The sequence below is a fragment of the Dendropsophus ebraccatus genome, chromosome 7 (assembly GCF_027789765.1).
Source record: "Dendropsophus ebraccatus isolate aDenEbr1 chromosome 7, aDenEbr1.pat, whole genome shotgun sequence".
Lineage (NCBI taxonomy): Eukaryota > Metazoa > Chordata > Amphibia > Anura > Hylidae > Dendropsophus > Dendropsophus ebraccatus.
In genome coordinates this window covers 56,887,527-56,898,938 of record NC_091460.1, presented here as the reverse complement: position 1 = coordinate 56,898,938, position 11,412 = coordinate 56,887,527, and the positions used below count along the sequence as shown (strand labels likewise).

General features: G+C 43.1%; 1 non-coding gene across 1 annotated transcript; it reads right to left on the bottom strand.

Annotated features, from left to right (window-relative positions):
• Positions 1 to 6,994: 6,994 nt before the first annotated feature.
• LOC138797957 (U2 spliceosomal RNA) lies at positions 6,995 to 7,185 on the bottom strand. Its single transcript, XR_011364044.1, has one exon. It is a non-coding gene; the product is annotated as a U2 spliceosomal RNA (small nuclear RNA).
• Positions 7,186 to 11,412: the final 4,227 nt, after the last annotated feature.

Below are 11,412 nucleotides of genomic sequence, written 5' to 3'. Positions count from 1 at the left end.
GAATTAGCATATCGGCCAAAGATTTCAAGCCGAGGGTTAATTGAGAACCCTCCGTGACTGAATCTGCACGATCTATTGTGGATCACTGGGGTTTAACTGAGAACCCTCCGTGACTGAACTTGCACAGATGCATTCACTTTGTAATTTAGACTCACCAATGAGATTTTAGCACGTATGTATAAATGAAGTTAACAAGTTGCACTGGAACACGCTTGAAAATGGCGGCGTGATGCTGCTGAAACGTTGCGTCTGTTTGGAATGCTTTATTATGCACAAGATTGAGTAAATTCACACTGACACTTCTGAACCTGAGTGCTGTGGAGTATACTATTATATATGTGTATATCTAGCTATCTATAGATAGCTACAAATTATTACCTAAGTATTCTGAAAAAACTATAATAAATACTCACAAGTTTAGCGGTATTCAAAAGCATAGATTGGCCCCCAAAAAATCCAAATGAAATGCTTTGAACTGTACCTACCTGCATTTTCCTTGCTACCTACCTATCTGCTTACCTACCTGGTTGGCTGCCTGGCTGCAACTACAGTGTTTGCCTGCCTGGCAGTTATATGTGACATCACAGCCTTGATGACATCACAGAATACTTTTCTGTGTAGGCTAAATGTAAACAATGTTTCCATCTATATATTTGTATATGGACAGTTATGCCCATCTATTATTACTTTTAATTTTGATTTGGTTATACTCATCTGTTTGTCCAGCGATGTCTATCTGTGTTGAATGTAACCACTTCCGATATAGTCATGCCCATATGGATTTATTTAAGTGAAACAGCATTTACATATATTTTCCCATATATTGCTTTTATTTGATGTCTTAACACCCTTTTCCATGGTATGTGCCTCCCTTTTTAATACCTATATGTACTTTTCCGCAATATTCATATATTACAGTGACATATTTGTATATGGTTTTAACCTTGTCTTTGTATTGTTATTGTGTACTAACACTTCGTCTCTCTCTATGTATGTATGTATATATTGTATAGATGCCATGAGTAAGGGCCAGGCTGGCTCGAAACGCATCGACAGCTTTTTTTAGGAGTTTCTACAATAAAATTTGAATATTTTATATGAGCTGAAGAAATCCAGTCTTTTTCTTTTAAATGTAAACAACTTTTGCTCCATTCACACATGGTAAATGTATAGTCTTATATACAGTCACCTGGGAAGGTGCTTACAACATGCAGGGTGGTATAAAAAGTCTGCTACGCACCCTGTGGGGGGTGTATTTTTTGGAAACGCACTTGGGCTGGGTTCACACTACGTAAATTTCAGTCAGTATTGTGGTCCTCATATTGCAACCAAAACCAGGAGTGGATTAAAAACACAGAAAGGCTCTGTCCACACAATGGTGAAATTGAGTGGATGGCCGCCATTTCATGGCAAATATTTGCTGTCATTTTAAAACAACGGCTGTTGTATTGAAATAATGGCCGTTATTTACTGTTATATGGCGGCCATCCACTCAATTTCACCATTGTGTGAACAGAGCCTTTCTGTGTTTTCAATCCACTCCTGGTTTTGGTTGCTATGAGGACCTGACATGAGGACCAAATACTGCCTGAAATATACTGTGTGTGAACCCAGCCTTGGGGTGCATTTTGTATGTTTTTTTTTTTTCTTTTTTTTGGGGGGGGGAGGGGGGAAACACTTTTGGGGTGCAGCTGTGCACCCTGTGGGGGGTGTACATGCATTAATCTCTCTCTGACGCTGCCTGTCTCTCTATCTATCTATCTATCTATCTATCTATCTATCTATCTGGCTGCAACTACAGTGTTTGCCTGCCTGGCAGTTATATGTGACATCATAGCCATGATGACATCACAGAATACTTTTCTGTGTATGCTAGATGTAAACAACTTTTGCTCCCTTCACACATGGTAAATGTATAGCGTTATATGCAGGGCCGTATTACCAGCTGCTGCTGCCCTAGGCATTAAACCTGCAGACGTCCCATCTTCACTCACTAATTAGCATCACGATTCTATAGTTTCTGAACATCATATTGATATCTGATCAGTTTTAGGCCGTGTTCCCACATTTACTGTACGTCACCATATGCAGCCAAAACCAGACCCTCATGCGGTAACCATTAGGCGTATGGCCAATAATCCTGGTAACAGCACATGACTACTGGGGTAGAAATGGGAGCGTGCTTTCGGTCACATGCATTTCTCTACATGTAGAAACATTGTATAAATCGCGTTTTTCATGTTTTTTAACTGCTTAAAACATAAACAAATTTAAAACACCAGACCTGACCAATACCGCCATACTGTGACTGGATAACACTGCCACACCAGACCTGACCAATACCGCCATACTGTGCTAGATAACACTGCCATACCAGACCTGACCAATACCGCCATACTGTGACTGGATGACACCGCCATACCAGACCTGACCAATACTGCCATACTGTGACTGGACAACACCGCCGCACCAGACCTGCCCAATACCACCATACTGTGACTGGATAACACCGCCATACCAGACCTGACCAATACCGCCATACTGTGACTGGATAACACCGCCACACCAGACCTGACCAATACCGCCGTACCAGACGTGACCAATACCACCATACTCTGACTGGATAACACCGCCAGACCTGACCAATACTGCCATACTGTGACTGGATGACACCGCCATACCAGACCTGACCAATACTGCCATACTGTGACTGGACAACACCGCCACACCAGACCTGCCCAATACCACCATACTGTGACTGGATAACACCGCCATACCAGACCTGACCAATACCGCCATACTGTGACTGGATAACACCGCCACACCAGACCTGACCAATACCGCCGTACCAGAGGTGACCAATACCACCATACTCTGACTGGATAACACCGCCAGACCTGACCAATACTGCCATACTGTGACTGGATGACACCGCCATACCAGACCTGACCAATACTGCCATACTGTGACTGGACAACACCGCCACACCAGACCTGCCCAATACCACCATACTGTTACTGGATAACACCGCCATACCAGACCTGACCAATACCGCCATACTGTGACTGGATAACACCGCCATACCAGACCTGACCAATACCGCCATACTGTGACTGGATAACACCGCCAAACCAGACCTGACCAATACCGCCGTACCAGACGTGACCAATACCACCATACTCTGACTGGATAACGCCGCCAGACCTGACCAATACTGCCATACTGTGACTGGAAGCAAAAGTAAAAACAGGAGATGGCTGGAAACAGCCGTACCCGAATGATAACCAGCGCTGCCCAACAAAGTATTCAGGAGTAGAGTGAGAGTAAAAAATGTAAACATTTATTAAATAATGCACATATTACGCGTTTCAAGAGTACTAGGCTCTCTTCATCAGATTGAGTGCATGGTACAGGTAGTAACAACAAGGTTTAAATACATAAAAGGGCGCCAATCACGCCCACTAGCTGAGAGAGAAAAAAAAGTGTAAACAATAACACACTGGACACACATGTGAAAGCAGAATAGCGGGATGGAACTGTATAGTGATCATATGGATACTGGTGATTGTATAGTCTGGGGAGCGGATAGCCACTATATGATATGGATAGAAGGATCATCAGATCTTTAATGTGCCGTGGCTTAGGCAGCGCAAAAATTGATATAAATCTCGGGCCGCTATCTCAGGCTGCTATCGGGGCTGACAGCGGTCACGTGACAAGAGAAGACCAATGGCAGATGGAGGAGTGTCCGTATGGCAGCCAATGGGGGCCGGGGGATTACGCTGTCTAGGATGACAGGAATCTGTAGGGGAGTGTCCGCGCGGTGGCCAATGAACGCTGGGGAATAACGGAGATGCGGTTAAGCCGGGCGGCTACAGAATCGTCATTGGGCTGGGTAAATAGAATGATAGTAAAGCGGTAATGTATGTTAGAATCTGTTGGGATTATATGTTATGATTAGACCGGAGACCCATGTCGGCAGACACCACATCTCGCAGATAGCTGTCAGAGCTAGTGGGGACACGTGACAATAGGAATCCAATAGCTAAAAAGGAAAACATCCAAATGGCCAATAGGAGTGGAGGGGCCCGGAGCTGTTGCATGGATGAAGGGATAGAAAGTAGCAAAGAGTGAGATAATGAGTACATAGATACTAGTAGCGCATAGAAGCTAAATAATAGCGCATAGAAGCTAAATAATAGCGGACATACAAATACTCAGGAATACATCATGATTCATATAAGTATATACCTGCAAAGGGGACACAACATAAATATAAAAACTAAAGAGTAGTAAATATAAATAAAGGTATATATATATTGATATACATGAAGGTAAAAGGACCATAATATGCCTAAAAAAATGGCTAAAAAATATAATTAAATGCCTAGATAAACGAATACATGCATATATATATAAATACGTATATGTGAAGAAAAAAAAGGAAAGCATAGGTGCGCAACCGGATGGATACATGAGTACGCACAAGTGAATATCTAAATATAGAGCTCAATATCCTTTGTAACAAAGATGCCAGTAATGTAAAGAGAGGATGGATTAATACACATTTTCAATGTATGCGTTTAAACCCTGGGGAATGAGTGTTTTTAATTTAAATATCCAGAAATTTTCCCTTTTTCTCAGGCTCTGGAATCTCTGACCACCCATAGGGATATGTTCAATGGGTGTGATGGAGAAAGGGGTGAAGCTGGAGCATGTGCATTCTGTTGCGTGTCTGGAGACACTATGCAGGACAAAACTTTTTTCTACATTAGCCCTATGTTGGTTGATTCTGCTGCGTAACTGTTGAGTAGTGCGCCCAACATATTGTGTCCCACATTGACATTCCAGAAGGTATATAACGAAGGAGGAGGCACAGTTCATACGGGATTTAATGGAAAATACTGAAATACCTCCTTCATTAAATCCCCTATGAACTGCGCCTCCTCCTTGTATTTGTATGTCCGCTATTATTTAGCTTCTATGCGCTATTATTTAGCTTCTATGCGCTACTAGTATCTATGTACTCATTATCTCACTCTTTGCTACTTTCTATCCCTTCATCCATGCAACAGCTCCGGGCCCCTCCACTCCTATTGGCCATTCGGATGTTTTCCTTTTTAGCTATTGGATTCCTATTGTCACGTGTCCCCACTAGCTCTGACAGCTATCTGCGAGATGTGGTGTCTGCCGACATGGGTCTCCGGTCTAATCATAACATATAATCCCAACAGATTCTAACATACATTACCGCTTTACTATCATTCTATTTACCCAGCCCAATGACGATTCTGTAGCCGCCCGGCTTAACCGCATCTCCGTTATTCCTCAGCGTTCATTGGCCACCGCGCGGACACTCCCCTACAGACTATTGGTCGCCTCGGGTCACATGACTCCTGTCATCCTAGACAGCGTAATCCCCCGGCCCCCATTGGCTGCCGTACGGACACTCTTCCATCTGCCATTGGTCTTCTCTTGTCACGTGACCGCTGTCAGCCCCGATAGCAGCCTGAGATAGGGGCCGAGATTTATATCATTTTTTTGCGTCGCTAAGCCACGGCACATTAAAGATCTGATGATCCTTCTATCCATATCATATAGTGGCTATCCGCTCCCCAGACTATACAATCACCAGTATCCATATGATCACTATACAGTTCCATCCCGCTATTCTGCTTTCACATGTGTGTCCAGTGTGTTATTGTTTACACTTTTTTTTCTCTCTCAGCTAGTGGGCGTGATTGGCGCCCTTTTATGTATTTAAACCTTGTTGTTACTACCTGTACCATGCACTCAATCTGATGAAGAGAGCCTAGTACTCTTGAAACGCGTAATATGTGCATTATTTAATAAATGTTTACATTTTTTACTCTCACTCTACTCCTGAATACTTTGTTGGGCAGCGCTGGTTATCATTCGGGTACGGCTGTTTCCAGCCATCTCCTGTTTTTACTTTTGCTTCTTGTCCACACGGGCCCCTCTTTTTGGGAGCCATACTGTGGACTGGATAACACCACCATACCAGTCCTGACCAATACCGCCATACTGTGACAGGATAACACCGCCATACCAGACCTGACCAATACTGCCATACATAAATGCACTTGGAGTGCAGCTGTAATGTGGGGGGTATACAGGCATTAACCTCTCTCTGTTGCTGCCTATCTATCTATGAGTCTATGTAGCTATAAATAGCTACAACTTATTACCTATTTTTTGGTAACGCACTTAGTAAGCAGCTGTGCACCCTGTGGGTGGTGTATGTTTTGGTAACACACTTGGGATGCTGCTGTGCACCCTGTGCATTAAAGGGAATCAATCAGCCCAATCGGGTTGATATGGTTCCCAGAACTACTGTATACAGCTCCTGCAGCAGCACGTGGCATGTAGCAACCGCGGCTGCAGCAGTAGCTGTATTTCCCAAAAAAAGGACTTTAATCCACAGGGCGCGTGACAGGCAGCGTCAGGGAGGTAGCCATTTGGGCGGCTCCCCGTCCGTATCTAGTCACCGCTCTCTGCCTGTCAGCGCGCTTGGAGGGATGATTGACAGGCAGATAGGCCAGAAAGGGACCTCTCTGCCTGTCATTCATCCCCTTGGAGCTCGCTGACAGGCAGAGAGCGGTGACTAGATACGGACGGGGAGCCACCCAGATGACTACTTCCCCACCGCTGCCTGTCACGTGCCCGGGGGATTAAAGTCCTTTTTTTTGGGTATACAGCTCCTGCTGCTGCCGTGGCCGCCACGTGCCACGTGCTGCTGCAGGAGCTGTATACAGCAGTTCAGGAAACCATATCAGCCCGATTGGGTTGATTGGTTCCCTTTATTCTCTCTTTGTCGCTGCCTGTTTCTCTCTATCTATCTTCTATCTATGTGTCTATTTAGCTATCTATAGATAGCTACAAATTACTACCTAACTATTCTTAAAAAACTATAGTAAATACAACATTAGTGGTATGCAAAAGCATAGATTGGCCTCCAAAAAATTCACAAAAAACGGTTTGAACAGTACCTACCTGCAGGTCAATACCAGGTCAATAGCTGGAGAGCACAGAGCTAGCTCTTTTTACATTTCCTTGTTCTAAAAAAATCTTTAATATATGGTCCCCAGATAGGGGACGTATCAGATATTATACTGATAAGAACAGATACTACACTTGATCTTAGCCAAAAGGCCGAGAAGCGAAAATTGAGCGGCCTCTGAGAAGACGCAAATCAGACAACACATGTAATATATGTTTGATTTTCTTTGGCGGCGGCTCTCCCTTTACACTGCATCCCCTCACACCTACCACTGTGCCTGTCTCATCTACATAGCAGTGCCACCCACTTTTCACCACACCCCCATTCACACTGCGCATGCTATATTATGGACAACACACACTGATTTTTTTTCCAGCTGATTGGTTACCTTTAACACAGGTTGCATTAGTCCACTTGGCCTCTGCCTGAGCACATTGCAGCTCACGTAATCTCACTAGCTAATGCAAGATCTCATGGACCTCCTGGATGCACATATTCTTTGGAGGAGGGAGTGATGTTGGCCACTTGGCACGTCAGGAACATCTGGCAAGGCTGTAGCACTGAACATTTTGCATGAAAAATATGAAAAAAGGCAATGTTATTTTAATAATCATGTATATTATTTTTTTAATGTGCTCTGGAGTGTTATTAAATAATAACACTGCAACCTTCATTCCTAGTGATAGGTTGTCTTTAAAGTGACTTACAATTCTGCTCCATTCACTTCAAAAGAACTGAGCTGCAAAACAGCACCCAAAGTGAGGACAGGACAAATGCTGTTTCTGGAAGGTGGCAGAGGTTATATCGTGTTTTTGCAAACCTCCTTCTTCATCCCTATAGTCAATAAAATATGGTTGGGTGAGCTGGATTTAAGGTGCATTTCCCTTTTTTCCCTATTGTTCGTAAAATACATTGAGCAGTGCTGCTACATTTATGAAAAATCAGTGAGATCTGCAATGATATCTATGCAGTGAGCTCCCCCTAGTGGTGTCTATAGGGAAACATGTTAAAAGGGGGTTTTCCCAGGAGAGAGAACTACTGGCTCAGGCATTGGCCAAGAGGGCAGGTGTTTGCCCATTACTGAGAAACAGAGAGCAACATCTGAATGGTAACAGCAGGTGAGTAGGCATCATATTTTACTCTTAAATTGGCACTGTAAATGCAATCAGCAGGCAGGGATGAAAATAATAAACATGTAAACTTACCCCTCCTCGAGCCTTGTTGCACCACTCCAGGGTCCCGTTTACCACAGCTAGATGCAAAATCACCACCCCAGCTGAGTAATTGCCCCTCAGCCGGACCACGATGTTGCTGCAGAAAGAGCCGTGTACATGACGTAGCTGGTTTCCAGCGGCAGATTTCATCTGGCAGCTGGCATAGGGGACCCTGGAGTAGTGCAACAGAGGCATGGGGAGGGGTAGTTTACATGTTTTATATTTGCACCTTAACCTGTCCGCCTGCCTGCTTATTTTCGTCTTCTTGGGACTTCTCCTCCAACATTTTTTTTTAATTCTCCCTCTTGATTGGTACTGTTTTAGACTGTTTATCAGGGAGATCATAGATTTCAGCCGCGTTTTAAGGCCATGCCTCAAATATTGGCCTTCTCAAGTGAGAAAGCCAAAAAAAAAAGTGAGAAGGCAAAAAACAAATGTTTTTTTTTTGGTCTAAACCACTATGCTAATCCATAAATACTGTTCATTAACATTATTTGCGTCCCTCATTATGAAAAGAAGGGTGCCCTCAAATGACTGCCTGTTCCCATAGTGGAAACATAGCCTAAAGTTTTTATTTTGGGGGTTACCTTACCTTACTCATCTGTCCCATGGGGCCTAGTTCTGGGTAAGCAGCACATCCTGCTTTCCTTTCAACATGCAGGAAGCACCCTTTTATCAAACTCTGTTAACCTTGCTCTCACTTTAAGAGACTGGAAAGGATGGTCTCTGATCCACAACAGATTTGTAAATTACTTCTTTTTAAAAAAAATATTAAGCCTTCTAGTATTTATCAGCTGCTGTATGTCCTGCAGGAGGTGGTGTAGTCTTTTCAGTCTGACACAGTGCTCTTTGCTGCCTCCTCTGTCTGTGACAGAGGGATAAAACAAACACCATAGTGAATTATATAGTTTGTGTTATAGGAAACTATTTTAGCTTGTCAGCATTAACTTTTTACATAGATAAAAACCTCAGTAAATAAATCTCAATAAACTCACCCCAAATACGAAGAGAAATCACATTAAGTAGTTTCATTTTCTCGGCGTCAATAAATCCTGCGTACGACTGCCCAGCAGAGAAACAAAGCAATTTAATTTGTCTTGAAATATTATTTACCATACAAAGCAAATGCCGTGAAAAAGGGCAACTCCAAATTGCAAGTAAAGCCGTTGTTTACCTCAATCACGCTAGAAAGCCCCTGATATTTCCAATTTTGTTCCGTCAAATGTATCATTTTTGCTGATTTAAGCACAACGCTCTGCAGATATGGATCCCTGAACTTACGTTGCTGGCTAGTGGTATGGATAATTTACTGCGCTGATCCAATTTTACAATCAGTGGGGACCAGTAAATCGCTGCAAAAAAGAAAAGTCGAATGAGGTCCTTTTTCTTTAGTGTCAGCAACCTGTGATTATTATGTTTATTAGATTTCACTGAATGGGCCTCACATTTTCTCAAATATGCAGGAGAGTTTTATTTCCCCTGGAGTCTCGCATTAGCATTTCCATGCCTCAGTCCTTGAATGGAAAACAAGAAGTGTTACAGTGTATTCTAACATTGTGCGGACTAGCAGTGGTTACAGAGCTGTGTGGTCCTTGCCATAGAGACATCTTTGGGGGATAGGCACCGACATATGGCCTAACCAATGTGGATCCAGGCCCTGTAACCTGTTTCTGAGGTTTTCAGAGAAACAGAAAGTCACTAAATTGTACAAGATAGGACCAAGAATCAAGGTTAAGTTAAAGGGATAAATAGGGTTCAGGAGGGAAGTGAAACTGGACACAAGAACAAGGGGTTACAATTAGAGATGAGCGAACCGTCCGAGGTTCGGGTTTGTATGAACTCGAACTCTCGGCTTCTGATTCCCGCTGTCTGCCCGCTCCGTGGAGAGTGTGGATACAGCCTGAGGACCGCCTGGAAAACTGAGATACAGCCTATGGCTAGTTACAATCTGATGTTAGTTGGACAGAATCACTCTTACCGATCATCCCCTATCCTTTATGAGTAATCCCCTTTAAAAGCACCGTACACATTAGATATACATATTTTCCCTAAACATTCTGATATATCCCTACTGCACACAGGGAGCTGAGGATAAAGTTTCAGCAGAGCGGGCCAGCAAGGATGGATCGGTGCACTGGTGGTGGAAACTTACCTTCATCTTCAGCTTTCTATGTGCAAAAGAGACATAACAGGTTATATGCTTCTCACATGCTGATAGTGAGCTGAAGCATTAAAGGGAAACTAAGACATTTTGGACCATTGAATGCTTATATCTCTGTGGTCACAGTTTGGGTTCTGCCCTTTTCTGCTCCACAATCACTGTGCCCCAGTGCACAAAACAAGATCCAGAAAGAACCTGCCAACTTTGATGCTAAGGATTTCAAGTGGTCTGTGCAGTCTCTATTCAGGACTTGTGTGATAAATTGTAACACTGGCTGCCAATAAGACCAAATTGTCCAAAAAAGGTGCCTGACGGCAAAATGCTCCTTTGGTTGAGCAGGCAGGAATTCCTATAGACATGCTCAAAAGTCTAGTGGAAAGCTTCCCAGAAGAATGGAGGCTGTTATAGCTGCAAAGACCATCTGCATTCAATATTGTTTCTAACAAGCACATAAAGGAGTTATGGTCCACATCCTTCTGGAAGTATATTGTACATTTCTAGAATAGATGATGACCTGGCCCCGTTAAGGTGGACCGAGACATACTGCATTGTAATTTACAAATAAACAAGGCTTTGGAATCATACCTTATCAGCATGTGTTTGGAGTATTGCCATCCACTAAAAAACTGTTTCCACCACTGTGCCCATGCCTTAGGTAGCTTTAATTAAAACATTGAAAAAAAGTCTCTGGATTTGCAGTATTTATGAAAGGTAGTGATTGATAATGCCACCTTGAACCATTGTCCACCATAGAAACTAGTCTTGAACATAAGAGTTGAGTTATTTACAATATAATGGATTTTCATATACAATAAACTGCTATGTCCGAAAATCTTTCAACTATTTTATGATATCTATACATGTCCAATCCTCTTTAATAAAGCCAATGTCGCTGGACACTACAATAATTGCCAATACTGTTCCATCGATGGTGCTAATGCACAGTTCAGAGTTATAGCACTCAAAGACACCTATCCCAATGTAAGCACCTACACAGCCATGAGTCAGTGAGGTTA